At 42.2% G+C, this 27,691-nt stretch overlaps 1 protein-coding gene and 1 pseudogene across 1 annotated transcript in view; both read left to right on the forward strand.

Moving 5' to 3' along the window:
* Window positions 1-4,453: 4,453 nt before the first annotated feature.
* The window catches only part of tsnare1 (T-SNARE Domain Containing 1), a 1,003,225-nt gene continuing 979,987 nt past the window's right edge, over window positions 4,454-27,691 (forward strand). The window contains exon 1 of the mRNA XM_059975426.1: window positions 4,454-4,527. The gene's annotated coding sequence lies outside the window, so the exon portion shown is untranslated. The remainder of the gene's footprint in view (window positions 4,528-27,691) is intronic.
* On the forward strand, window positions 16,779-17,607 carry LOC132404300 (Y-box-binding protein 1-like; annotated as a pseudogene).

Raw genomic sequence — 27,691 nt, forward strand, 5'->3', positions numbered from 1 at the left:
AGAGAGTAAATAAATGCCAAAAGGCCGATGTTACAATAGTCATAGATTTCAATATGTAGGTAGATTGGGAAAACCAGGTTGGTGCTGGACCCCAATAGGGAGAATTTCTAGAATGCCTACAAGGTGGCTTTTTGGAGATGCTTGTGGTTGAGCCCATTAAAGGATCAGCAATTCTGGATGGGCTGTTGTGCAATGAACTGGAATTGATTATAGAGCTTAAGGTAAAAGCATCCTTAGGTGAACGTGATCATAATATGACTGAATTCACCCTGAAATTTGAGAAGAAGCAGAAGTCAGATATACCAGTGTTACAGTGGAGTAAAAGGAATTACAGAGGCTTGAGAGAGGAGTTGACTGGAATTGATTTTAAAAGAACACTGGCAGGAATGACAGCAGAGCAGCAATGGCTGGAATTTTTGGAAGGAAGTCAGAAGACACAGAATATATACATCCCAAAGAGAAACAAGTATTTTAAAGGCAAGATGACACAACTGTGAAATCAAAGTCAACATAAAAGCCAAAGAGAGGGCATATAACAGAGCAAAAATTAGTGACAAGTTAGGGGATTCAGAAGCTTTTAAAAACCAACACAAGGCAACTATAAGAGTCAGTAAGAAGGTAAAGATGGAATATGAAAGTAAGCTAGCTAATAATATTGATGAGGAAACCAAAATTTTATTCAAATACATAAAATGTAAAAGAGTGGTGAGAGTCGATATCGGACAGTTGGAAAACTATGCTGGAGAGGTAGTAATAGGGACAAAGAAATGAATTGAATTGAATTGAATTTTGGTTTATTGTTATTTAGAAACCACAACTGCAATGCAGTTAAAAACTGAAACAACATTCCTCCAGAATGATATCACAAAAGCACAATAAAGTTTGGCCAACCCCAAATCCAGAGTCTGGAGAGGCTGCTGCATATTAATATTGCGCTACCATCTTAGCACATTCCCCGGAAAGGAGCTTCAAACCCACCAGACAAAACAAGACTACCCACACACACCAAGTCAGCAGACCAACTCTACCACGCAACAAACCAAAAACTAAAGCTACAAAACTACGCAGTTACAACAGTGCAAACAATACCATAATTGATTAAAAAACAGACCATAGGCCATCTCTGGGCCTATATTCACTTGAATTCAGAAAAATGAGTGGTGACCTCATTGGAACAAATCGAATGGTGAAAGGTCTTCATGGAGTAAAGGTGGCGAGGAGTTTTCTATGGTGGGAGAATCTAAGACCAGAGGACATTGCCTCAGAATAGAGTGGTGTCCTTTTAGAATGGAGATGAGGAGGATTTTCTTTAGCAAGAGAGCAGTGAATCTGTGGAACTTGTTGCCACAGGCAGCAGTGGAGGCTAATTATTTATAATAAATGAGGAGGTTGATAGATTCTTGATTGGTCAGAACATGAAGGGATACGGGGAGAAAGCAGAAGACTGGGGCTGAGAGGAGAAATGGATCAGCCATGATGAAATAGCAGAGCAGAATCAATGGGCCAAATGGGCTAATTCTGCTCCTATATCTTACGCTAGTCTCTCCTCAATCACAATCTTTAAAATTAATGATCTGCATGTTATCACATGGTTGATTTGGGGATTCAGTATATGGTAAGTGGCTGCTGTATTTTGTATTTTATACTTCACAGTCAGTGAATAAAGTTGAAAAGTGTTTTGGGATGTCTGAAGCCATGACAGAGTCTTCTTCACTTTCAGTGTGGCTTGAGGTTAATGCATTTAGGCCTAGCCTTTCCTGTACTTGAATGAAGTTGACCAGATCTTGTTTTGAATATTATTTGATTCTGCTTGACCTGTTGAGTTCCCCTGGCAAATTGTTTCTTCTTGCTTCAGAATCCAGTCTCTTACATCTCCATTTCACTCCAATCTGTTCAAGATATGCCTACTTTGAAGATATCTCTTCTCTTCAGTACTGCTGGAAACTCACCAAGGTATGCCTACTTTTAAGATGTCGATTCTCTTCAATATGAGCACTGGGAACCCCCACCTTCTTGCTGCTTCCCTTCTGTGGTTACTACTGCTTCCCTGCTCTTCAACTTTGTTCTTATTAAGCCTGCCAGTTCCCACCTCGCCTCTCCCCTTTATCTCATTGTATTAACTTACTCTCCTTTACTCTCTGATTCCTGATGGCAGATCTCAACATGACTCTCTCTGTGTACACAGAGGCTGCCTGTCCTTCTTAATTGGTCTAGCAATTTGTTATTTTTATTGTTGACTGTTGATATGGATACACAGTCATCACTGGTGCTGATAATATCCATGTTCAAGTAATCTGGCTAGTGCTGTGAAATGGAGCATCCAATGAATAAGATTCTAGAGTCTCTTCATTCCCCAATCAGCTCAATCTCTCAGCACAGCATGAGAAAATAGGACTGATTAAATTGTGCAAAAGTAACTCTTCTTGGCAGTTGGCCACATTGATTTTATAACTCTCCACCATGTGCCACAGCAAGTTACTTTTTAGAGGTAATTTTATAAATAAGACCAATATTAAAGAACCATTATCTCCAAGGTGGGTTCCTAGAACAGTTGGAATCTGCCCAGTCTGTTGCCATCATGACCTGAGAATAACTGGAGTGATACAGTTTGCATACAGTTGATCTTCAAATAAAAATTAAGAACCCTTAAAGAAAAACAAGGATGGCATTTCTTTAACGAGGAAGAACCAGAAGTACTTTACATACTTGATTACCAGCTCCTCACTTTCTATCTGGCCACATGACAGCCCTCCAAACTCACTATGGAATTCTACAATTTCAGGTTACTGGCTTTTGTTGTCTGTACTAGAACTGGCCAGGTCAAACATTTGTGAAATGGGCCCAGTTATTTCCCTCTCTCCATTGGCACAGTGTGACTCGCTGGTATGTCCTGCTTTTGGCAACTCTTACATTCTGTTGTTTGCATTCCTTTTAACCACCCTCATTTCAGTTTATTAAAAACATCACATTCTTTCCTTCTCCCTGACTGCTCCCCATTAACCCACTGACCAGATGACTTAATTTGAAGCTTCAAGTTCAAATTTATTGTCATTAAACTAAACACATGAATACAGCTAAAGAAAGAAAATATAATTTCTCTGGAGCCACAGTAGATAGTCACACACAACATATTTACTTACGATCTAGCAGATACAAAATAAAATTAGCACATATCCCTAAGTGGCATGGCCTGAACCTTGACAAGTTGTCATAAAGTGCAATGTGTATGTTTATGTAAGACAGTCTAATGTCACTGGCACTATCATAATAAACAAGCTGTAGTACAAAATATGGAAAGTGACCAATGCAGGATGAAAGTGTGTTTGTGAGCTGTGGAGCTGGTAGGACACTCAAGCAGAGTGTACCATGTGTGCTGTGTGGCAGCAGTGTGTTAAGAAATCATACAGCGGGGGTGGGTGGGGGAGAAGCTGTTATCCAGCCTAACAATTCTGATCTGTTACCTTTTGCCTAATGGTAGGACGGGAGGGGTTTTAGACAATGCTGGAGGCACTGCATATACTGTACAACACTTCTGATATATGTCCTGAATCGGGGAGGGGGTAAGAGAGACCCCACTTATCCACGGGCGTTACCTATCAGATTCTCTTTGTGCCATTCATCTCCCTCCACCCAACCTACACGTTGATACAAATTTGTCTGTTTTCTCAGTTCTGAGGGATCTTTGTAACACACTAAATACTGGAGAAACTCAGGCAGCATCTATGATGGAGAATAAACAGTCGGCATTTCAGGCCCAGACCCTTCATTGTGACCTCCTCCGAATCTCTTTCCATCGTTCCTTTTCATTCATACTTTAGCATTTCCAGCATTTTCTGTTATTTCAGGTTTCCATCATCTATAGTTTTTTTTTTCCTTTCATGTTACTGTTTTTCATCAGCTCGGAAGAGTATTTTGAAATAACAGCAGTTGCTTGCTTCTCTTTTCCTCGACCAGCGGTCCTCAACCTGTGCCAATCACCCTTACCATTAACCGAGGAGTCCCTGGTGGGAAGCCCTGCTTGTTGATGTCTGCATGATCAATTCATGCAATTTATCGCACTGCAAAATTTTTACAATCGACATGCTTACTTAACGTCATTAAGCACGACACCTTTCTGGAAACAGATTCAAGATGCCCATTTCCAAATTGTAAGCGCACACAGAAACTATCCAGTGGTATTCAGGAATATTGACATCAAAGGCTGTCACATACTGCTTCTAAAACTTCAAACATACCACCAATTTCTTATGACATATTACGTACGTGCTCAGTGAGGCTCAAACAACAAACATCTCAACCATCTACAAATAACAGGCAGAGCAACTCAATAACCGGCTTCGCTCTGCATGTTGGGGAGGATAGTTCAACAAGGGCGCAGTTGCGGTTTGTTTCCTTTCCGTTCCGAGCAAACTGAACTACAACTCCCGAAAGGCATCGCGACACGGCTTTTATCCTTGTGCACGTGACGTTTGGGTTTTGCAGCTGGTTGTTTCTGCGGACTTACAACATCCAGTCACTGCGGGGCAGGTAATTGTTTTGTTTTATATGGTTGCTGAAATAGAAACGGACTTCTTTGTCTCATCTCTGATATGAATTGTAAATGTTTATTGCATAATTCCATATGATATGTTTATTCAGGAATCAATGACCCCCCCCCCGTATTTAAATCCTATTCCGTATATAAAAAGTATTTTTGACGTGTGTGCAAAAAAGTCAGAAAGCGCAATCTGACACTTGATATTAATCAGCCATAATAGTTTGGATTGTCCCAGGCGAGCTTTCCATGGAAAAGGGGTGGGAACGCAAACTGAAACGAACCACTCTCTCTGATCTGTGGCCGTACTTTGTACGCAACACCTTATGTTTAAAAAGGACCACTTCACAACCAGTCAATATTAACCATAATATTTTAATAGTGTTTTTAGAGCAGGTTTTAATATCCACGGGTTGGAAATGATTGATAAGATCTAGGTATAGTCAAGGGCAAACACAGTTGAAAGCCTTATTTGTTAACTGAAAGTAAATCTTAATTGCTGTTAATCTCTAGTATTTTTTTAGGTGGATATTGATTCTGTCAAGCCTCCTTTTTCTAAGTAATCAATCAGAGTTAAGTTCACATTTAAAGGTTTTTGTCTCCAATTTACTTCCCATGAGTTGACAGTGTAAAATGGAAGTAAATAAGTAATTCTGAAAGTTCCAAGGCTGTTTTGTCAGGTCCTACATGTGATAGTCCTATGATCCAGCAAAGATTGAATTATTGTGAATTACTGCATCATTTATCAAATCCTATGTCATTTCTCATTTTTGACTGAAGTATTTTAATTTAATGAAGGTTCAGTTTAAAATACTTTTGAATACATTTATTTTCATTTACTTTGTCTTTCAACATAGACATAAAAGTAATATATGTACTTACATGGCTCTCAGCCTAAAAATAAAAAGATATATTTTGTCATTTAAAGAAAAAAAGTCAAGCTGAAAAACTGGTCAATTGAAACTAGAGTGGTGAAATTGTTTAGCACTTTCCAATTTCCACCCTTCTGCGAAAGTTAACATGTTTTCCAATCAATCATTCTTTGTGCATGGTAGAAAGCTTCAGTTTAGAGCATTGCATACCACTCCAGTCCTCATGTAATGTGACTCACCGAAAAGAATGTTCTGTGAGATTTGCTAACAACATAATGGGAATATGCTGATTGCACACATATCCCCAAGTCACTTATTGTCCATTTAAAATTTCTTAATTGCACTAAAGAAGCCAGTTGGCTGCTTTAATTTTGAGAAGATGATGCAGAAGCTACTTAATAGACTTCAGTTATCTTTGAAACCATCTAACTTTTTGAAACTTAGATTTCCATAATGCGTATGGTACAAATACATTTTGTAATATGTCATCATGTGTAATTGTGTAATGTGTAATTGGATGCAATACCACGGCAAGGTGAAGAGATAATTGAGGCAGAGTCAATTACGTACATCTGGATCTGATATGATAATAAAGTGGGAATAGTGGGGGGTGAAATTCCATTTTAATGTCAAATGCAAACTATAACTTGTATATGGCCTGCAGCAATATATCTTTCCCTGGCTAGCTAGCCTAAACTTAAGATGTGATCTCACCAAGCCACATACAATGCCATTAAGATTTCCTTAATTTTATATGGTGGCCTTCAGGAAAGGAGGCCATTTGCTTTTCCTTTGGTATGGTTACATTTTTTGTCTCAGCACTTCAAAAGAAAATGCAGAAACTCTGCACTTGACAGTGAGGTGATTTTGAAACCCATTCATGTGGTGTGATTAGGTGGCTTATGCTCTGGAACTGGACATTGGCAAAATCAGCCGAGTTCCTCCGTGAGGGTGTGGAATGTCACCAGATGAAAACACATTTTAAGGTGATATTTCCAAAATTAATTTGCAAAAGTAAGGCTCACGCAGACTGAACTGTCCACACCTTAACTGGAATTTTGTCTGGGGCACAGTGGCTTGATGTACACTATTGCAGATGTGGAAAAGAAATTTTCTCCTCTGGGAGAATCAAGAATTAGAGATTACAAAAAACAATCTGTTGAAGGAACTTGGTGGGTCTCCATGGAACTAGGGGTATTTGTTTTAAAATAAGGAATCACAACAGCAATTTAGCGGTTTTGTTTTCAGGGTGTGATTATTTGGGACTCTCTTACCAAAATATTGGTGGAAATCAGTGCTCCCTGTACTTTTTTTTTCCCCACAGCTGCCATTGCTTTGAGCAGGAAGTTTTTACATGGCCTGAAATGTGTTTTTTTTGTAATATGTATGCTATTTATATGGTGTCAGCATTTAGTGTTACAGTTCATTAACCATGATTTCTATGTTTATTTTTACAATTTATGAGTGTTGCAACTTGAAACACTGATTATTTGAATACCTTGATCAAAGTAACGGTTGTGGTATATTTGTTATTTAAAACTTTTAGGAATTATATTCATTAGCATAATTGGAGGGTATTTCACAATTATATTAACAGATTTCAAAATTATAAAAACATCTGAGGAAGTTTCAACTGTCTGCCTGTGAAGGATCTGTGTGTGTAAGCATTTCAGTTACTCTGTGGCTGTACACCTGCCCAGCTTAGAGGAAGTAGTGTAAACTATTGTGAATATGTTTAAGGTAGAGCTGAAGGGGTTGGGATGTGAAATGTTACAAAAAAACTGGAAATACTCAGCAGGTGAGGTTGTATATGCGGGAAGAAATTTGTTTCAGGTCAAAAATCCTTTGTCAGAACTGCAAAAGAGACAAAAGGAGCTTGGTAAATTGCAGGAAGGGTGAGGAATATTTCTAGGATAAGAATTGTGATAAAATGTAAACAAAGTTATTTGATCATTGAGTGAAAGGGACAGATAGAGATTGAGAATGTAGGCAAAAGAACTGAGCATCATACTGTTACAGAGCTTGTAAACTGGTCCATACTGAACGAGATGCCTCCAAGCTAATAAATAACCCAGAAAATTACAGGCCAGTAAGCCTGACATTAGTTATGGGAAATGTACTATATAGCCTACTGTATAATATGGGACTATTTTATGGTGTAGCAAGTTATTGAGCATGAACTATTGGGCGCGTATTGATCTGTATGTATGTGTTCAGTTCGGTTTCAATTAGTAAAGAACCCTGTTAACGTAGCTCCTGTCTCCGATGTTTTTATTAATGATATTGTTGTGTAAATGGCCACATACATAACAAATTGGCGACAAGATTAATGAACCTATATTGTATCGGAACGCTGTGTTTATTTGATAACGGCACTTGGAAGAAGAGCGCGAGGTACGAGCCAAGAAGCGGGCGTGGCTGCAGCAGTCTGAGAGGAATCGGAGACAGTTGGAGCGGCAGCACGTTGGGAGACCAGGAGACCACAGCCGGCGCTGACCCTAGGGGGTGAGGGTCTGCCTGCCCCATATGGGGGATAAATGGAGCGACACACGCATTGAGCCAGAGTATGCTCGTGATGCTAGCAAAGAGAAAAGGTCATGTGAGTCAAAAAGAAAACAAAGGACCAGGGCTAAATTTACAAGGAAAAATTTACATAACAAGAATGGTGTTAATTGGAACCATTACAGCATTTGATAGTATCATTGAAGACTGGGCAATTTATATCAAAAGAATAGAGTTATATTGTGATGCTAACAGTGTTAATGAAGGAAAGATAATCAGCATCTTACATACAGTCTGCCCTTCTTATCCACCTGGGATTGGTTCCAGGACCCCTTGCGGATTCCAAAATTTGCAGATGCTCAAGTCCCGTATTCATCCTGTCTCAATGCGGTGAACCTTGGGACCCAGCGGAACTCCAGAGCTCTGAATCCACAGTGTTTTATGAAAACAATCATGATCACCATTGAAAATAAAGTGGAAATAATAAAGCGATCAGAAAGAGGTGAAACGCCATCGATCATTGGAAAAGTGTTAGGCTACGTCGGTCAATGATCGGAACAATTTTAAAGGATAAAGTGAGAAAGGTTCTGCCCCGATGAAAGCTACACTTATTACTAAGCAATGGAGTGGTTTAATTATTGGGTTTTGGGTTTTTGATCCTCCACATCAACCCGGCACGGTGGACAGCGCACTCGGGAGCGGTCTGTCACTGAATCGAACTCGGGAACTTCCGTTCCTGAGCCCGGCGCTGAAACATACGCTCTTAAGTGTTTTATATGCATAGAAAGGTAAATTATATACTATATTCTAAGATAAACTTTTGACTAACTGATGCTAAATAATACCAGATATACCTATTCCGACTTACTTAGTAAGATAACTTCTGATTTTTTTCAATCCCAATCCACGATAACCCACACACATCCTCTTGTATACTTTTAATCATCTCTAGATTACTTATAATACCTAATACAATGTAAATGCTATGTAAAATGGTTGTTATACTGCATTGCTTAGGGAATAATGACAAGAAAAAAAAGTCTGTACATGCTCGAACAAGTGCTGGAAGAGCACTTCTGGGTTTTCGTGATTCGTTGTTGGTTGAATTTGCGCAAGTGGAATTCGCGGATAAGGAGGGCCGACTGTAGTATAATGGGTGCGGAAACATATGGCCTGCTATGGAGCTTGTTAACCTCTGAAAAGCTTGCTGTCAAAATGTTCAAGCAAATAGTAGACACAGCATTTAAACCCCAAACTGCTGGTTGTTGCTGAAAGATTTAAACTTCATAAATGGAATCAGAGCAAAGTTGAAAGCATTTCTGAATATTGTGCTGAATTGTGCAAATTATCAGAACATTGCCAATTTGGAGGTGGTCTATCAGACGCATTGAGGGACAGGTAAGTGTGTGGCATGCACTTTGAAATCACGCGGAACAAGCTCCTGTGTGAAAAAGACCTTACATTCGAGAAAGCGCTAAACATCTCAAAATCATTAGAAATAGCCACACGAAGTGCTTCTGAGATACAAGAATCTCTGGAATATGCTACGAATAAAATGTCATTGAACAGATATGAAGGAAAGAAATGTTACCGTTGTGGGAACAGGTCACATGACCCTGAGTGTTGTTGGTTTAAAGACAAAGAATGCTGAAACAGTGGCAAACAGGGCCACACTGGCAGAGTATGTAAAGCTAGTAAACAGCAGGAAAAGGGCAAAATACAGAGAAACAAGGAACCCCAGGAGGGAAAGTACAACAAGGTACTCAAATTGAAAGAAGGCAATTCTAAAGAAAGCAGTTCTGATGAAAATGACTCAGAGGAAAGTGAATTGTTTTGTCTGCAGCTTCACAGCGTGAAAGAGACAGTTGATCAAAGAATAATAAGGATCACTCCACAAGTGGTAGATGTGAGACTGAAGATGGAGTTGGATACAGGCTCAGCTTTAACAGTGATCTCTGCACACGACTACAATCAACTGTTTTCTCACATACCTCTGAAACGAACTAAACTACTGCTAAAGACTTACACAGGACAGAAAGTGCGTCCCAAGGGTAAAATTACAGTGACAGTGACCTACGGGGACAAAACACAGCAGCTGAACCTTGATGTACTGGAAAATGGAGGACCATCGTTGTTAGGATGTGAATGGCTCAGGAAAATCCAGCTGGATTGGTACACCATCAAGGCACTAGAGGTGTCAACAAAGGAGGGCAGCTCGGCGGGGAAGATGTCCGCAGCTCTCCTCTCACCCATTGTCAACTATTACAATGACGAGGATGAGCTAGACACCGTCGACAGGGAGACAGGTATCGCCAATAAGCAGGATGACGAAGACCACCTGATGAACCATCAATAACTCTCTGAGACATGAGGCGAGATATAGGCTTTTATTGACTGGAAGAAAGAACAAGCAGCAATTGACCACCATGCTACATCCTGGAGACTGAGGGGTAGGGCCCAATCGCCTTTATACCGGAGTCTGTGGGAGGAGCCATGGTCAGTGGGAGGGGGACACAGGAGCAGTCATCGGGGGGGGGGCATGTCCAGACAGGTATATGTAGTTCACCACATTCACCCCCCCCCCTGTTTTAAAAGAGAGTCCCCATGGGGCGAAGTTTCTTACAAGTATATTTACAGGTTAAGTCTATCAGGTGGTTGAATCCATTGCTGCGATCTACGTCGCACCAGTGGTGATTGCACAGGTGCCGGTGGTGATTGCACCGGAGACGGTGGTCGTGCTGGTTCCGGCCTAACTGGAGGTGTCAGCCTTGTGTGCAACTTGTGAGCAGGTGGCCTTGTCAGTGATCCTTCATGCGTGTGCAAGGCGCCTGGTATACGCGCATGCGAGACGCCCGGTATAGGAGTGTCGTGAGGAGTCTGTGTAGGGCTTGGTGTGCGCAGGGTTCATAGTTACCGGAGAGTGTTCGGGGTAGTGGTCTGCTGCTTCTGCGGGCACCAGGTCACGGACAGAGACCGTGTCCTCCCGCCCATCAAGTAAGACCATGTAGGCATACTGGGGGTTCGCATGTAGAAGGTGAACCCTCTCGACCATCGGGGAGTATTTATTGCTCCTCACATGTTTCTGGAGCAGCACTGGCCCTGGGGATGTCAGACAAGCTGGTAGGGTGGTCCCAGTGGCAGACTTCCTGGGAAAAGAGAATAGGCGCTCGTGAGGGGTGGCATTGGTGGACGTACATAACAGGGAGCGGATAGAGTGGAGTGCCTCGGGGAGGACCTCCTGCCATCGAGAGACCGGCAACCCTTTTGACTTAAGGGCTAAAAGTATGGCCTTCCACACTGTGGCATTCTCCCTCTCCACTTGTCCATTTCCCCGGGGATTATAGCTCGTGGTCCTACTAGTAGCAATGCCCCTAGCCAGCAGGTACTGGCGCAGCTCGTCACTCATAAAGGAGGACCCTCTATCACTGTGGATATAGCAGGGATATCCGAACAGAGTGAAGAGCTGGCGCAGGGCTTTTATGATGGACGTGGCAGTGGATGGCAAAGGGGAACCGCGAGTACTCGTCGATAATGTTTAGACATTGCGGTTGATGGAGGGAAGGGGGCCCTTAAAGTCAACACACAGTCGCTCAAAGGGACGGGTGGCCTTGATAAGTTGCGCCTTTTCAGGATGGTAGAAGTGCGGTTTGCACTCAGCACAGACTTGGCAGTCCCTAGTCATCATCCTGATGTCCTCAAGGGAGTACGGCAGGTTCCGGGCTTTCACGAAATGGTAAATTCGGGTGACCCCCGGGTGGCAAAGATGTGCATGGAGGGCGTATTGCTGGTTGAGCAGTGCACTGGGACATGCTCCCCGGGATAGGGCATCAGGGGGCTCATTGAGCCTTCCAGGCCGGTACAGGATATCACAGTTGTAGGTGAAGAGTTCTATTCTCCACCGCAAAATTTTATCATTTTTGATTTTGCCCCGCTGTTGGTTGCTGAACATGAATGCAACTGAGCGCTGGTCGGTCAGCAAGGTGAACCTTTTGCTGGCGAGATAGTGCCTCCAGTGCCTAATAGCTTCCACTATGGCCTGGGCTTCTTTCTCCACCGTAGAGTGCCAAATTTCAGGGCCTTGAAGGGTACGAGAAAAGAATGCTACTGGCCTGCCTACCTGATTGAGGGTAGCAGCCAGAGCGAAATCGGAAGCGTCACACTCTACTTGGAAGGGAATGGTCTCGTCCACTGCATGCATCGTTGCTTTGGCAAAGTCCCCTTTAATGCAGCTGAAGGCCATGCAGGCCTTGGCAGAGAGGGGAAATGTGGTAGACTTGACCAGGGGGTGGGCCTTGTCTGCGTAATGGGGGACCCATTGGGCGTAATAGGAAAAGAAACCCAGGCACCGTCTGAGGGCTTTTTTTAAAATTAGTTTTTTTATACATTTTCTACAGATAATAAAACCCCAGATCAAAATGAAGAACATTAATACAGTGCAAAAATAAACATACAATAAAAATATAATACAAAAAAGGATAATTGAGAAAGCACCCAAATTGAAGACATGTAAAATTAGTATCCTCCCCAAGCCCCGCAACCAAAAAAGAACTCCAGACCAACCACAACACAATATAGAGAATATAAATCAGGACATGCAAACCCCCAAAACTGTAAATACACTTAACAACAGAAAATATTAATGCCTACTCCCAAAAAAAAGCTGAAAGCAAGGGACCAGGAAAAAATCCTTAGTTAAGAGGAAGTTATGAAAGTACTCAATAAAAGGTCCCCAGACCTTATGGAACTTTATATCCGAATTAAGAACTGAATAATGAATTTTTTCAAGGTCTAAGCAGGACATAATATCATTAAGCCATTGAGCATGCGTGGGCGGGGCAACATATCTCCATCTAAGGAGGATTAAACGTCTAGCCAGGAGAGAGGCAAAAGATAATATTCAACACTTAGTCGAACTCAGACGTAAATCAGTCTCACCCCAAAAAAACGAACAAAGCAATTCAAGGGTTAGATTCTAGGTGGTGATTCAGAATATAAGATAACGTTATGAAGACATCTTTCCAAAATTTCTCCAAGCTGGGACAAAACCAGTACATATGAATGAGAGAGGCTTCGCCCCTTTTACATTTATCACAAAGAGAACTAATATTAGGGTAAAATCGAGCTAGTCTAGATTTAGACATATGGACTCTATGAACAATCTTAAACTGTAAAAGGCAATGGCGAGCACAAAGAGAGGTTGAATTAACCGACTTGAGAATCGAGTCCCAAGTCTCATCAGATAAGGAGGTATTTAAATCCTGCTCCCAAGCCATTTTAATTTTATCCACAGGGGCACGTCGTAAGGCTGCTAATTTATCATGAATAAATGATATTAAACCTTTACCAAGTGGATTAATAGAAAGAAATAAATCCATAACATTTTTCTCAGGCATTTCAGGGAAGTTAGGAATTAAAGGATTAATAAAGTGTCTAATTTGGAGATATCTAAAAAAATGAGCATTGGGCAGATTGAACTTAGCAGAGAGCTGTTGAAAAGATGCAAAGCAATTATCAATAAAAAGATCTTCAAAATGTCTAATGTCCTTCCTATACCAATCATGGAATGCTGAATCATACGTAGTAGGTAAAAAAAGGTGATTATGTAAGATAGGGCTAGAAAAGGAAAAACCATGGAAACCATAAAACTTCCTAAACTGAGCCCATATACGCAACGTGTGTCTAACAAGAGGATTAACTATTAATCTGGACAAACTACTAGGGAGTACAGAGCCATGAAGTGCAGAGATAGATAAATCTTTAGTGGAACTCAATTCCATTGCCATCCATTTAGGGCACTCGGGTTGGCCGTGGAAAAAAGACCAAAAGGTAGCACAATGTATAGTGGCTGCCCAATAATATAAACAAAAGTTAGGTAAAGCCATGCCACCCTCTTTTTTAGGTTTTTGGAGATAGACTTTATTAATTCTAGAGTGCTTATTCTTCCACAGATATGACAAAATGATAGAGTCTAAGGAATCAAAAAAAGATTTAGGAATAAAAATTGGGATTGATTGAAATAAATATAAAAGTTTAGGGAAAACATACATTTTGACAACATTAATATGACCTACCAAAGACATAGATAGAGGTGACCATTGTAACAGACTCTGTTTTATAGTGTATGAAAGATTGGCAAAATTTTCACGAAAAAGATCTTTAAACTTCCTTGTGACTGTAATCCCAAGATAAGTAAATTGATTATGAACGACTTTAAAAGGGAGATCATGGAATGTTATTTCTTGTGCTTCTATATTAATTGGGAAAAGTTCACTCTTATGTAAATTAAGTTTATAGCCAGAAATCTGGCTAAACTGATCAAGAAGTGAAAACATTGGAGGTAAGGATGTAGATGGGTTTGAAAGAAAAAGTAATAAGTCATCAGCATAAGGAGAAACTTTATGCTCAACACCCCCTCTCCAAATCCCGGTCAATTCAGGACAATTTCGAAATGCTATTGCCAAAGGTTCTATAGCCAAATCAAAGAGAATGGGACTTAAAGGGCATCCCTGACGGTGCCGCGTTTGAGGTTAAATAACTGGGATTTCTGAAAATTAGTCAAAACAGAGGCAGTAGGACACAGATACAGCAATTTGATCCAAGAGATAAAACTTTGACCGAGGTCAAATTTTTCTAAAACTGCAAAAAGGTAGTTCCACTCTCTCCGATCAAATGCTTTCTCCGCATCGAGGGAAATAACACATTCAGGAATCCCAGTTGGTGGTGAATGTAAAATGTTAAATAAACGCCGAATGTTAAAAAAAGGAAGACAGTTTTTAATAAAACCAGTTTGATCCTCAGAAATAATAGAGGGAATAACAGTTTCCAATCTATAAGCCAACACTTTGGCCAAGATTTTAACATCACCATTAAGCAAAGAAATCGGCCCATACGAGGAACACTCTGTTGGGTCTTTACCCTTTTTTAATAAAAGAATAATAGATGCCTCATTAAAAGAGGGTGGCAATTTACCGTAATTAAACGAATCAGATAATACTGAGAATAACTGAGGAGAAAGAAGTGAAGAGAATGATTTATAAAATTCTACGGGGAACCCATCAGGTCCAGGAGATTTCCTTGAAGACAATGCAGAAATTGCAAATGATATCTGAGGGCTTTGAGGGTGGTGGGAAGAGGGAGTTCTAACAGGGGGCGCGTACGGTCAGGATCAGGGCCAATGACCCCATTCTCCACGACATACCCAAGGATAGCGAGTCGAGTGGTTCCGATCACACACTTGTCCCTGTTATAAGTAAGTTTCAGGGCTTCGGCCACTTGGAGAAATCGTTAGAGGTTGGCGTTGTGATCCGACCAGTCGTGACCACAGATGGTGATATTATCCAGATAGGGAAATGTGGCCTTCAGTTGGCACTGGTCCACCATCCTGTCCATTTCCCTCTGGAAGACAGAGACACCATTTGTCACACCGAAGGGGACGCGCAGGAAGTGATAGAGCCTGCCGCCCACCTCGAAGGCGGTGTAGGGGCGGTCCTCTGGGCAGATGGGGAGCTGGTGATAAGCGGATTGCAGATCTATTGTCGAGTACACCTTGTACTGAGCTATCTGGTTGACCATATCCGCGATGCTGGGTAGGGGGTACGCGTCAAGCTGCGTGAACCTATTGATGGTCTGGCTATAGTCCACGACCATCCTATTTTTCTGCCCGGTCCGAACAACAACCACCTGGGCCCTCCAAGGACTTGTTCTTGGCTCAATGATCCCCTCCCTGAGCAGCCGCTGCACCTCTGACTGAATGAAGGCCCTGTCCCCCGCGCTGTACCTCCTGCTTTTAGTTGCCACAGGTTTACAGTCGGGTCAGGTTGGCTAACAGCGGTGGGGGAGGGATCTTGAGGGTGGAGAGGCTGAAAGTGGTGTCAGTAGCGCAGCTGTTGGCATGGTGCTGGGTGGGATGTGTGGGTCGGTGTGTGTGTGTGGTCACTAGCGGGGTATATGACAAAGTCCCACAAAACTGAGGATTCCTGGCAGTGAGTGGTGGGAGGGGCCCGTCATATGCCATAGTCACACTTTCGAGGTGGCTCTGGAAGTCCAGCCCCAATAGCACAGGCGTGCACAGTTGAGGCATGACCAGTAGCGCAAAGTTCTGATATTCTGTGCCCTGCACAACCAGTGTCGCTACACAACCCACCCGGATGTCTGTGGACCGTGTCTGGGTCAATAAAACTCTCAGTGCTGCCTGTGTCAAACAGGCAGCTAGTCCTGTGCCCCTCCACCAGGATGTCCATCATTGACCTTGCAAGCTGGTGTGGGGCGCTTTGGTCGAGGGTTACGGAGGCCAGAGTTGAACTGCCGTCTTGGCGCCCAGTAAGCTCTGGTGGGTCGGGGGCGGGGCGAGTTGGCGCCGACAAAGATGGCTGCCCCCATCTGGGCAGGCAAGGTGGCGGCCCCCATGCCTCACATGCAGCGCTGCCCGACCTCGTTTGTGGTTCAGACTTACAGACCTTGGCAAAATGGCCCTTCTTCCCGCAGCTGGAGCAGGTCACTTCTCGGGCCGGGCAGCGTTTTCGGGGGTGCTTTTTGAGTCCGCAGAAGTAACACTGCGCGGACTTGCGACTGGCAGCAGCTCTTGCCTTTGAACTCTGGCTTGCATGCTTCCAATCATACTTGGAAGAGGTTCGTGCCACTGAGACCCCACGGTCAGTGGGAGGAGCCTCGGTAGTCAGCGGGGGGGGGGGGGGAAGACGTGTCCAGACAGGTATATGTTGTTCACAACACCACCTGAAGTAAAAAGGCAGATGTACCAGGAGAAATTGACATCTCCCAAAAGACAGCGACAGCAGTTACAGGAAGGCACTTTGCAGTAGTATCAGAAAAGGATGAAGAAACTAGATTAACAATACAAGCAAAGAATATGAAATGCAGAGCTTTCTCTGCAAAAAGCAGAAAAAGTGGGAAGGAATTATATTAGAGAGAAGAAAGAAGCGGAGAGAGCACAGGAGCCCCCACCTCAGACGGGCCCGAGCTGCAACCACCTCACGCAGCCTGTCAACACCGTGAGCGAGGCCGAGAGGGAGTAGCAATCCGAACAGCAGCAGCAGGAACAAATCCAAATCCCCCGGGGAGAAGAAAGTCATCACAACAAAGGTTCTTGGAACAGTAAAGTGGTTCAACGTACGAAATGGATATGGATTCATCAACAGGAATGATACAAAGGAAGATGTGTTTGTACATCAGACTGCTATAAAGAAGAATAACCCACAGAAGTACCTCCACAGTGTTGGGGACGGTGTAACTGAGGAGTTCGACACGGTGGAAGGCGAAAAGGGTGCGGAAGCAGCAAACGTAACTGGTCCAGGAGTTCCACTCCAAGGAAGCCGATATGTCGCGGACAGAAATCATTATTGTCGCTGCAACCCTCGCCACTGAGGTCCACCACATAATTACCAACAGAACGTTGGTGGAGAGAAAGGAGATGGAGCAGAGTCAACAACAGGTGGAGAAAACCAAGATTATCAAAATCAGCAACATCATCCTCCTTAGAGAAGACTGCTTTACCCACCTTACTTTGTTCTTCGTCGCTATGATCGGCACCCACAATTTAGCAACCAGCCTTAGGGAGAAATTACTGAGGGTGGTGAAATAAATGTAAACCAAGTTGATGGGGAAGAAGATAAACTTAAGAGGACAAAAGCAATTCCATTCAAACAGAACTGCTTTTGCACAAGGTAAATCTTGAAGCAATTTTTTCCTCCATTGAGAATCATACACTTAATCCTTTGTGGGGAAGTTTCTTTTGCATGTACATATTTTGAATCCGCAGCCAATGTGTTGTTTTTCACAAAGAAGTTGGGAAACAACATCAAAACAGAGGCGAATTCTGGCAACAAACTGTAAGGTTTCTGTTGATGTATTTACACACTTGTGCTGAATGTGCATCTGAAGGAATTCTCCCTCTTGAGCCAGACAGACAGCACTGCAGGTAATCTTTAATATCAGCAAAACTACTTTAACTGCAGCTTCAGACCAATGAACGAACAACTGCTGCACCAATTGTGAAAGATTACTGGTAAAGTACGGATCTTTCTGTGAGTCACTGGATTGCCTGACTTTTGAATAACTAGCAGAGACAGCAGATCACCAACCACTTCTTTTGTTGGTGGCAGGTCATCTTTGAAGCAGACCATGGAAACTCCCTGTGCTCAGAGGTCAAATTTTCATGACTTTTATATGGAAATCTGTATTAAAACAAACAAGTTTATTGACAGACATTACTCGGGGGGCAGAGAAGACCCCCCCCAAAAAGACCTGAGTTATAATAATAATTATTATTACGTTACTTTGTTAAAATTTCATATTAAGTTACTAAATAAACAGTGGGTGGGCATTTGTATATTAAGGTACACACAGTATTTGTTTAGCGTAAAAAAAACGTTGATGCACTTTTTAAATAAAAGGGGAGGAGTGTGCCATATAGCCTACTGTATAATATGGGACTATTTTATGTCATAGTAACACATTATTGAGCATGTGCTATTGGGTGCATATTGATCTGTACATATGTGTTCAGTTGGGTTTTAATTAGTAAAGAACCCTGTTAACATAGCCCCCGTCTCCGCTGTTTTTATTAATGATATTGTTGTGTAAACGGCCACGTACACAACAGGAAAGTTATTGGAAGGTATTCCAAGGGACCAGATATATGAGTATTTGGATAGACGTGGACTGATTAGGGATAGCCAGTATGACTTTGTGCATGCTACGCCATGTCTAACCAATCTTAGAGTATTTCAAGGAAGCTACCAGAAAAGTTGATGAAGGCAAGATAAAGGATGTTGACTACATAGACTGTAGCAAGGCATTGGACAAGGTCCTGCCTGGGAGGTTTGTCAAGAAGGTTTAGTTGCTTGGCATTCAAGATGAGGTAATAAATTGGATTAGTCTTTGGAGTTGTGGGAAAAGGCAGAGAGTGGTAGTAAATAATTGCCTCCCTGACTGGAGGCCTGTGTGATGCACCATCAATAACTCACACTGAGACGTAAGGCGAGATATCGGCTTTTATTGACTGGAAGAAGAAACCAGGAGTGAGTGTCCATCATAATATGTCCTGGAGACTGAGGCCGAGCGTCAGGCCTCAGATCGCCTTTATACAGGGGCCTGTGGGAGGAGCCACAGGAGCAGTCAGCAGGGGGCGTGTCCAGACAGGCACATAGTTCACCACACTGTGATAGCAGAATGCCGCAGGGATCAGTGCTGGGTCCATTGTTGTTTGTCATTTATATCAATGATCTGGATGATAAAGTGGTTAACTGGATTAGCAGATTTGCAGATAACACCAAGGTTGCAGGTGGAACGCAGCAGGCCAGGCAGCATCTATAGGGAGAAGCGCTGTCGACGTTTCGGGCCGAGACCCTTCGTCAGGACTAACTGAAAGAAGAGATAGTAAGAGATTTTAAAGTGGGAGGGGGAGGGGGAGATCCAAAATGATAGGAGAAGACCGGAGGGGGTGGGATGAAGCAAAGAGCTGGAAAGGTGATTGGCGAAAGTGATACAGAGCTGGAGAAGGGAAAGGATCATGGGACGGGAGGCCTAGGGAGAAAGAAAGGGGGAAGGGAGTACCAGAGGGAGATGGAGAACAGGCAAGGAGTGATTGTGAGAGGGAAAGAGAGAAAAAAAATCACTCCTTGCCTGTTCTCCATTTCCCTCTGGTGCTCCCCTCCCCCTTCCTTTCTCCCCATGCCTCCCGTCCCATGATTCTTTCCCTTCTCCAGCTGCGTATCCCTTTTGCCAATCATGTTTCCAACTCTTGGCTTCATCCCTCCCCCTCCTGTCTTCTATTATCATTTTGGATTTCCCCCTCCACTCCCACTTTCAAATCTCTTACTATCGCTTCTTTCAGTTAGTCCTGACGAAGGGTCTCGGCCCGATACGTCGACAGCGCTTCTCCCTATAGATGCTGCCTGGCCTGCTGCGTTCCACCAGCATTTTGTGTGTGTTGCAAGTAATTTTCTAGTAAGTTTTTTTTCTCTTCATTTTGTCTTATCAGTGCAGAGCGAGTGTGGTGAAAATGGGTCCAAGTTTAGTGGTATGTTCTTCGTGTGAGATGTGAGAACTCTGAGAGACTGAAGGTCTCCCTGATAACTACATCGGTATGTGAGTGCTTCAAGCTGTAGCTCCTTTGAGACCGTGTTAAGGAACTGAAGCTGCAGCTGGGTGGCCCTTGGCTCATATGGGAGAATGAGGAGGTGATTGATTGGAGCTACAGGAGCTAGGTACTTGGGTGGCTGCCAGGAGAGAGAAAGGGAAGCCATTGCAGAGTACCTCTGTGGCCATATTCCGCCATAAGTATACTGCTTTAGATACTATCGGAGGGTGGTGAGATGACCTACCGGGAGAAGGCACAATGTCTGGATCTCTGATACTGAGTTTGGCTCTGTGGCTCAGAAGCGTACCAGTAAGGGTAAGGATAGGATGATTTGGCAGATGAATGTGTGGCTGAGGAATTAGTGTTGGGGGGAAAAGGTATCAGATTTCTGGATCATTAAGATCTTCTCTGGGGAAGGCATGACCTGTGCAAAAGGGATGGGTTTCACTTGACCCGATTGGGACCAATGGAGTTGTGGGCTGGTTTGCTAAATCTGTGGGGAGGATTTAAAGTAATATGATAGGGGATGGGAAACCCAGTAATAGGGCTGAGAACAGGGCAAATTGTATACAATAAGATGCCATGGGTAATGACACTATAAGGAATGACAGGCAGATGATGGGGCAAAATTGCCATCAGTGGGATGAGTTAACTTGTAACTAGGATCCAAAATCAAAAAGGGTGATGAATACAGGACTGAAAGTGTTTTGTCTGAATGTACTCGGTATACAGAATAAGGTGGATTATCTTGTAGTGCTGTTAAAGATTGGCAGGTATGATGTTGTGGACGTCTGAGTTATGGCTAAAGGAAGATCATAGGAGCTGAACATTCAAGGGTGCACATTGTCTCAAAGAAAGGCGGCTAGACAGGTGGGTGGCTAGCTCTGTTGATAAAAATGAATTCAAATCAAAAGGTTATAACTTATATCAGGATAGAAAAGAACTGCATTCCCTTCTATCATCAATGGCCCTTTTCTCTTTCTGGCACATTGGGCAGTCGCCTTCAGGATCTTTTCTTTATCTTGATATCTTAAGCATTTTATCAGAATTGATCGCGGATTTTGATCAGCTTGAGGTCTTGATCTTAAGGCTCTATGAGCCCTTTCAATTTCAATTAGAGTTTCTTCTTCCATTTCCAAGTTTTCAGGGATCCATTTTTGAAAAAAAATATTGGATTTCTATATCTTCTTAAGTCCAAAAATCTTAATATTGTTTTGTCTGCTAAAATTTTCAAGCTTATCCACTTTTTCCAACAATTGTTTTCTTTCTGATGTCCAGGCAGAGATATTATCTTCCATTTTATTCATTCTTTCACCTTGTCTTCCATTGTGGCTTCCAAGTCTATAATTCTCTTTTCCACTTTTTTCCTGTCTTTCATCATTTTATCAAACATAATCTCCATATTTATCATTTTTTAAAAATTTCTTTTAATGTATTTAATTTTTCTAATTTACACATTATTTGCATCAAAGTTTTTTCTATATTTCCAGAAAAACTTTTACCTCCGTCTTCATCTGATTTATCCAAAGAATCTGAATCTACCTCAGATTCACTTTCACTTCCGGTTTCAGTCGTAACTGGGATTTGTAGTTCAGGTTGCTCGTGTTTGCGCATGCTCCTTCTTTCACGTTTGCGCAGTTCTTGTTGATCTCCTTCCCTAAAAATGGTTGATGTTGCCGCAGCTTCCTGTTCTGTATCACCGGAGGCAAAATGCACTTGAGCTCGCGGTCCTCTCGCAGCAGTGGGCCTTGATTTTGTTCCACTTTGCATTGTCTTCAAGGTAAAAGTTTTCTTCATCTTCTGTTTATGAGACATAGTTTGATACAATCCTTAGTAGTTTATAAGTAACTTTTAGAAAGTACTTACTGACTTTTCTTCACTTAAACATTGATTTACTGATTTTTTACGGGAGAGCTGGTTCCCCACGTCTCGATCCTACGTCATCACATGACGTGAGAAAATTTGTAGAATACCTGCACAATGGCTTTTTAGAGCAGCTTGTGTTGAGCCCACTAGAGGAAAGGCAATGGTAGATTGGGTGTTGTGTAATCAATCTGATTTGAATAGGGAGCTTAAAGTAAAGGAGCAATTAGGAGAGCAGTTGCCACTTGATAGAATTCACCCTGCAGTTTGAAGGGAGATGCGAAAGTCAGATGTATCATTATCGTTGTGGAGTAAAGGGAATTACCGAGGTATGAGAGAGGAGCTGGCCAAAGTTGATTGGAAGGGGATGCTAGCAGGGATGGCAGGAGAGCAGCAATTACTGGAGTTTCTGGGTTCAATTTGGAAGGTACAGCGATAGATGCATCCCAAAGATGAAGAAGTATTCCAAAGGAGGTTGAGGCAACAGGGCTGACAAGGGAAGTCAGTTGTCACCATAAAAGCAAAAGAGAGGGCATATAAAATAGCCAGAATTAGTTGGAAGGTATAGGATTGGGAAGCTTTTAAACACCAACATAAGATAACTAAAAAAGCCATAAGGAATTTGAAATGAAATATGAAGGTAAGCTAGTCAATAATGTAAAATAAGATACTAAAAGAAGATGATGCTGGAGAGGTGCTGATGAGTGGATGAACTTAATAGGTATTTTGTGTTGGTCTTCACTGTGGAAGACACTACCTGGTTGCCAGAAGTTTGAGAGTGTCGGGGGCATAACTGAGTGTAGTTGATATTACCAAGGAAAAGCTGCTTGGGAAGCTGAAGGGTCTGAAGGCAGATAAAGGCAGTTAAAGATGTGGCTGAAGAGACGTTAGCAATGAATTTTCAAGAACCACTAGACTGGAAAATCGCAAGTGTCATTATACTCTTTAAGAAGGGGAGGGAAGCAGAAGAAAGGAAATTATTGGCTAGTTAGCTTGTTTTCAGTGGTTGGGAAGATGTAGGAGTCCAGTTTAAAGATGAGGTTTCAGGATTATTGGAGTGGTTTTGACTGTGAATGAAGTCAATGGAGAGAAATTGAAGCTGGTGATGTAGAAGTCTTCATTCAGCACAACAAGCAGGCATCATTCTGGAGACACTCTTGGCAGAGGCTGACAAACCCAAAAATGCAGTACATTTTTATACACTTAACATTGAAGGCAGCGTCAGGTGATTCAATGACATTAGACCTTTACACAAAGGTGTAGAGTTAAGCTATTTTGGACCCTCAAGTTTCCTCTGCCATTCCATCATTGCTGATTTATTATCCTTCTTAAACCCATTCTCTTGCTTTCTTCCAGTAACCTTTTGACACAATGATTAATCAAGAACCTGTCAACCTCCACTTTAAATATACCTAATAACTTGCCCTGTATGTTTTTCCTCATCTCTGTTCTAAATAGATGTCCCTCACTTCTGAGGCTGTGTCCTCTGGTCCTATAATCTACCCTATAGGAAACATCCTCTCCACATCCACTCTATCTGGGCCTTTTAATACTCGATATGTTTCAATGAGATCCACCCCTCATTCTTCTGAACTCCAGTGAGTACAGGCCCAGAGGCATTAAACGCTTGTTAAATGTTAGCTCTTTTATTCTTGGGATTATTCTCATGAATCTCTTCTGGACTGTCTCTTGGTGTTCTTGTACATCAGTCAATGAAAGCAAGCATGCAGGTACAGCAGGCAGTGAAGAAAGCTAATGGCATGCTGGCCTTTATAACAAAAGGAATTGAGTATAGGAGTAAAGAGGTCCTTCTGCAGCTGTACAGGGCCCTGGTGAGACCCCACCTGGAGTATTGTGTGCAGTTTTGGTCTCCAAATTTGAGGAAGGACATTCTTGCTATTGAGGGAGTGCAGCGTAGGTTCACAAGGTTAATTCCTGGAATGGCGGGACTGTCATATGTTGAAAGATTGGAGCGACTGGGCTTGTATACACTGGAATTTAGAAGGATGAGAGGGGATCTGATTGAAACATATAAGATTATTAAGGAATTGGACACACTGGAGGCAGGAAACATGTTCCCGCTGATGGGTGTCCAGAACTAGAGGCCACAGTTTAAGAATAAGGGGCAGGTCATTTAGAACAGAGATGCAGAAAAACTTTTTCACCCAGAGAGTGGTGGATATGTGGAATGCTCTGCCCCAGAAGGCAGTGGAGGCCAAGTCTCTGGATGCATTCAAGAGAGAGTTAGATAAGAGCTCTTATAGATAGCAGGGTCAGGAGATATGGGGAGAGAGCAGGAACAAGGTACTGATTGTGCATGATCACAGTGAATGGTGGTGCTGGCTAGAAGGGCCGAATGGCTTACTCTTGCATCTGCTGTTTATTGTCTATTGAATACCATTATACCCTTTCTTTGGTGAGGGGCCCAGAACTGCTCACAGTATTCCAAGTGCAGTGTGACTAATTCCTTATACAGCATCAGCATTACATTCTTGCTTTTGTGTTCTAGTCCTCTCTAAATGAATGCTAACATTGCATTTGTCTTCCTTACTATCAACTTAACCTGCAAGTTAAGGAGCCCTGCCAGATGAGTCCCTGGTCCTTTTGCACCTCCGATTTTTGAATTTTCTCTCCAGGAAGTCAATGCCTTTATGGTCATGCACTTCCGTTTAAGGAATATACATCGTGACACACTATTCCATTTGCCACTTCTTTACCTATTGTTCCAATGTGTCATAAGTCTTTCTGCAGACCCCCTGCATCCTCAATTCTGCCTGCTGCTCCACCTCCCTTTGTGTCAGCCACAAAGCCATCAATTCCTTCATCCAAGTCATTGACTGTAACACGAAAAGAAGTGATCCCAATACTAACCCCTGTAGCACACCACTAGTCACCAGTAGCTAACCAGAAAAGACCCCCTTTATTCCCACTCTTTGCCTCCTTCCAGTTAATCAACCCATGCTAGAATCTTTTCTGTAATATCATGGACACTTGTTAAGCAACCAATTGTGTCTATGTCAAAGGCCTTCAGAAAATCCAAATGGACAATATCCACTGACTCTCCCTTGTCTATCCTGCTGTAATTTCCTTAAAGAATTTCAACAGCTTGTCAGTCTAGATTTCCTCTTTAGGAAGCCATGCTAACTTTGGCCTATTTTATTATGTGCCCCCAAGTGATCAGAAATATCATCCTTATTAATAGACACCAACATCTTTACAACCTTTGAAGTCAGATTCACTAGTTCATAATTTCCTTTCTTCTGCGACCCTCTCTTTTAAACGTGTGGAGTGACATTGACAATTTTCCCGTCCTCTGGAACCATTTCAGAATCTAGTGATTTTTGAAAGGTCAGTAATAGTGTCTCCGCAATCTTCAGCTATCTCTTTCAAAACCCTGGGTTGTAGTCCATCTAGTTCAGGTGACTTATCTACATTCAGACTTTTCAGCTTCTTGAGCATCATCTTAGCAATAGCAACAAAACTTACTTCTACACTGACCCTCTCACATTTTGGCAATCTGCTAGTCTTTTCCATAAGTGAAGACAGATGCAAAATACTTGAGCTCGTCCACCATTTCATTGTCCCCTATTACTACCTCTCCAGCATCATATTACAGCAGTGTGATACCACTCACCTCTTTTTTTACTGTTTATAGATCTGAATTTTTTTGTTCTCATATTATTGGCTAGCTTACCCTCATATTTAATCTTTTCTCTATTGCTTTTTTTAGTTGCCTTGGTGATGGTGATGGTTTTTAAAAGTTTCCAAATCCTCTACCTTCTGACTAATTTTCGCTATACGTATTAGAGTTCCTCTCTCGTACTTTTATGACATGCTTGTCTCATCCTCCCTTCAGAATACTTTTTCATCTTTGATATGTACCTTTCTTGCGCCTTCTGAATTTCTCCCAGAAACACCAGTCAGTGTTGTTTTGCTCATGTCCCTTTCCAATTGACTTTGGCCAGCTCCTCTCTCATGTTTTTCTAATTCCCTTTACTCCATTATAATACCGTCGCAGCCAGTTTAATAGCTTCTCTTTCTCCAACTGCAGGGTGAACTATCATATTATGATTCCTGCTTCATTGACCTTAAACAATCTAATCTAATCTGGGTGATAATGTAACACCCAGTCTGGAATTGTTATCCCCCTCATCAACTCAAATTCAAGTTGATCTGAAAAGCTGTCTCATAGTTTTCTACAAATTCCCTCTTCGGATCCAGTACCAACCTGATTTTCCCAAAGTATTTGCATATTGAAATCACCCACTGTACATTGCAACATTGCTCTTTTTACATACCTTCTCTATCTCCTGTTGTAATTCGTATACTATATCCTAGCTACTGAATATAACTGTATATAACTCCAGTCAGGATCTTTTTACCCTTGCAGTTTCTTAACTCTACCCACAAGTATTCAACACGTTCTGGTTCTGTGTCACCTCTTTCTGACGATTTGAATCTATTTTTTGCCAACTGAGCCACCCCACTCCTCTGCTTACCTGCCTTTCCTTCGAGGCAATGTTTATGCTTGAATGTTAAACTGCCAGCCATGAGCTTCTTTCAGCCAGGATTCAGATACTCAAGATGTTCCTGCTGATCTCTAACTGTGCTACAAGATCCTCTATCTTATTCTGTGTAGGCAGTCCCCGGGTTACGAACGTCCGACTTACAGACAACTCGTACTTAGGAACGGACTGCCATAAAGTCTATTTTATTGAAAATTTGAGTTAAATGCAATTGTTAGCAATAACAAATGCACGCACTACGTTGTGATGCTCATGAAAACATTGCGTGGCTTCAGCAATTCGTCGGCTCAAGGAAGGAGAACGCAGTCCGCCATTTTAAGTCAGATCACGTTGCCGTTAACACTGTGTTGAGTGTAACTTTTGTATTTGGCTTAAATTTTTCTCTTATTTACCCTTGTACCCATGCCTCCAAAGTGTAAGTCTGATGCAAGTGCTGGTGATGCATCAAAGAAAAGGAAAACAATCACATGGAAATAATAAAGTGATCGGAAAGAGGTGAAACGCCATTGGTCATTGAAAAAGAGTTAGGCCACAGTAGGTCAATGATCGGAACAATGTTAAAGGATAATTTGATGATAGCACTTGAGGAAGAAGACTGGCACCTAAAAACTCCAGAACCAAAAAAGTTATGATGAAAGGGTTAGCTGAAGCCTTTTGTCTCATGGAAGCAGGGATGGCGAAGTTAGAGGAGCAAGATCCTAATACAGAGAGTTTCACCAAAGTTTACTGTACATTCCTTGAGAACCTCAGCTGCTACAAGGCCATTTATGACAAGAAAAAGAAAAGCTCTGCATAGAAAGGTAAAATATATACTAAGACAAACATTTAACTAACTGATTCTAAATAAGAACCGTATGTACCTGTGCCAACTTACCTACAAATTCGACTTAAAGACAGACTTGGGAATGGAACTCGTTCATAACCTGGGGACTGCCTGAATACTGCATGCATTCATTTTAATACCTTCATTTCTGTGTTCATTACCCTTTTTGATTTTTGGCAACCTGTTAGAAGTTAACTCATCTCACTGACTGAAACTTTGCCTCATCATCTGTCTGTCATCCCTCACAGTGTCACTACTCACTGCATCTAGTTATATATCATTTGCCCTACCACTCTGGATCCATCCCCCATCAAATTAGTTTAAATCCTCCTTCACAGCTTTAGCAAACCTCCCTGCAAGTTCATCAGTCCCAGTCGGGTTCAAGTGAAACCCAACCTATTTTTACAGGTCATACCTTCCCCAGAAGTGACCTCCAGACAGTCAAACAGGCACCTGCCTCCTGCACCTTTGTGG

Source organism: Hypanus sabinus, chromosome 1, assembly GCF_030144855.1.
Source record: "Hypanus sabinus isolate sHypSab1 chromosome 1, sHypSab1.hap1, whole genome shotgun sequence".
Taxonomy (NCBI): Eukaryota; Metazoa; Chordata; class Chondrichthyes; order Myliobatiformes; family Dasyatidae; genus Hypanus; species Hypanus sabinus.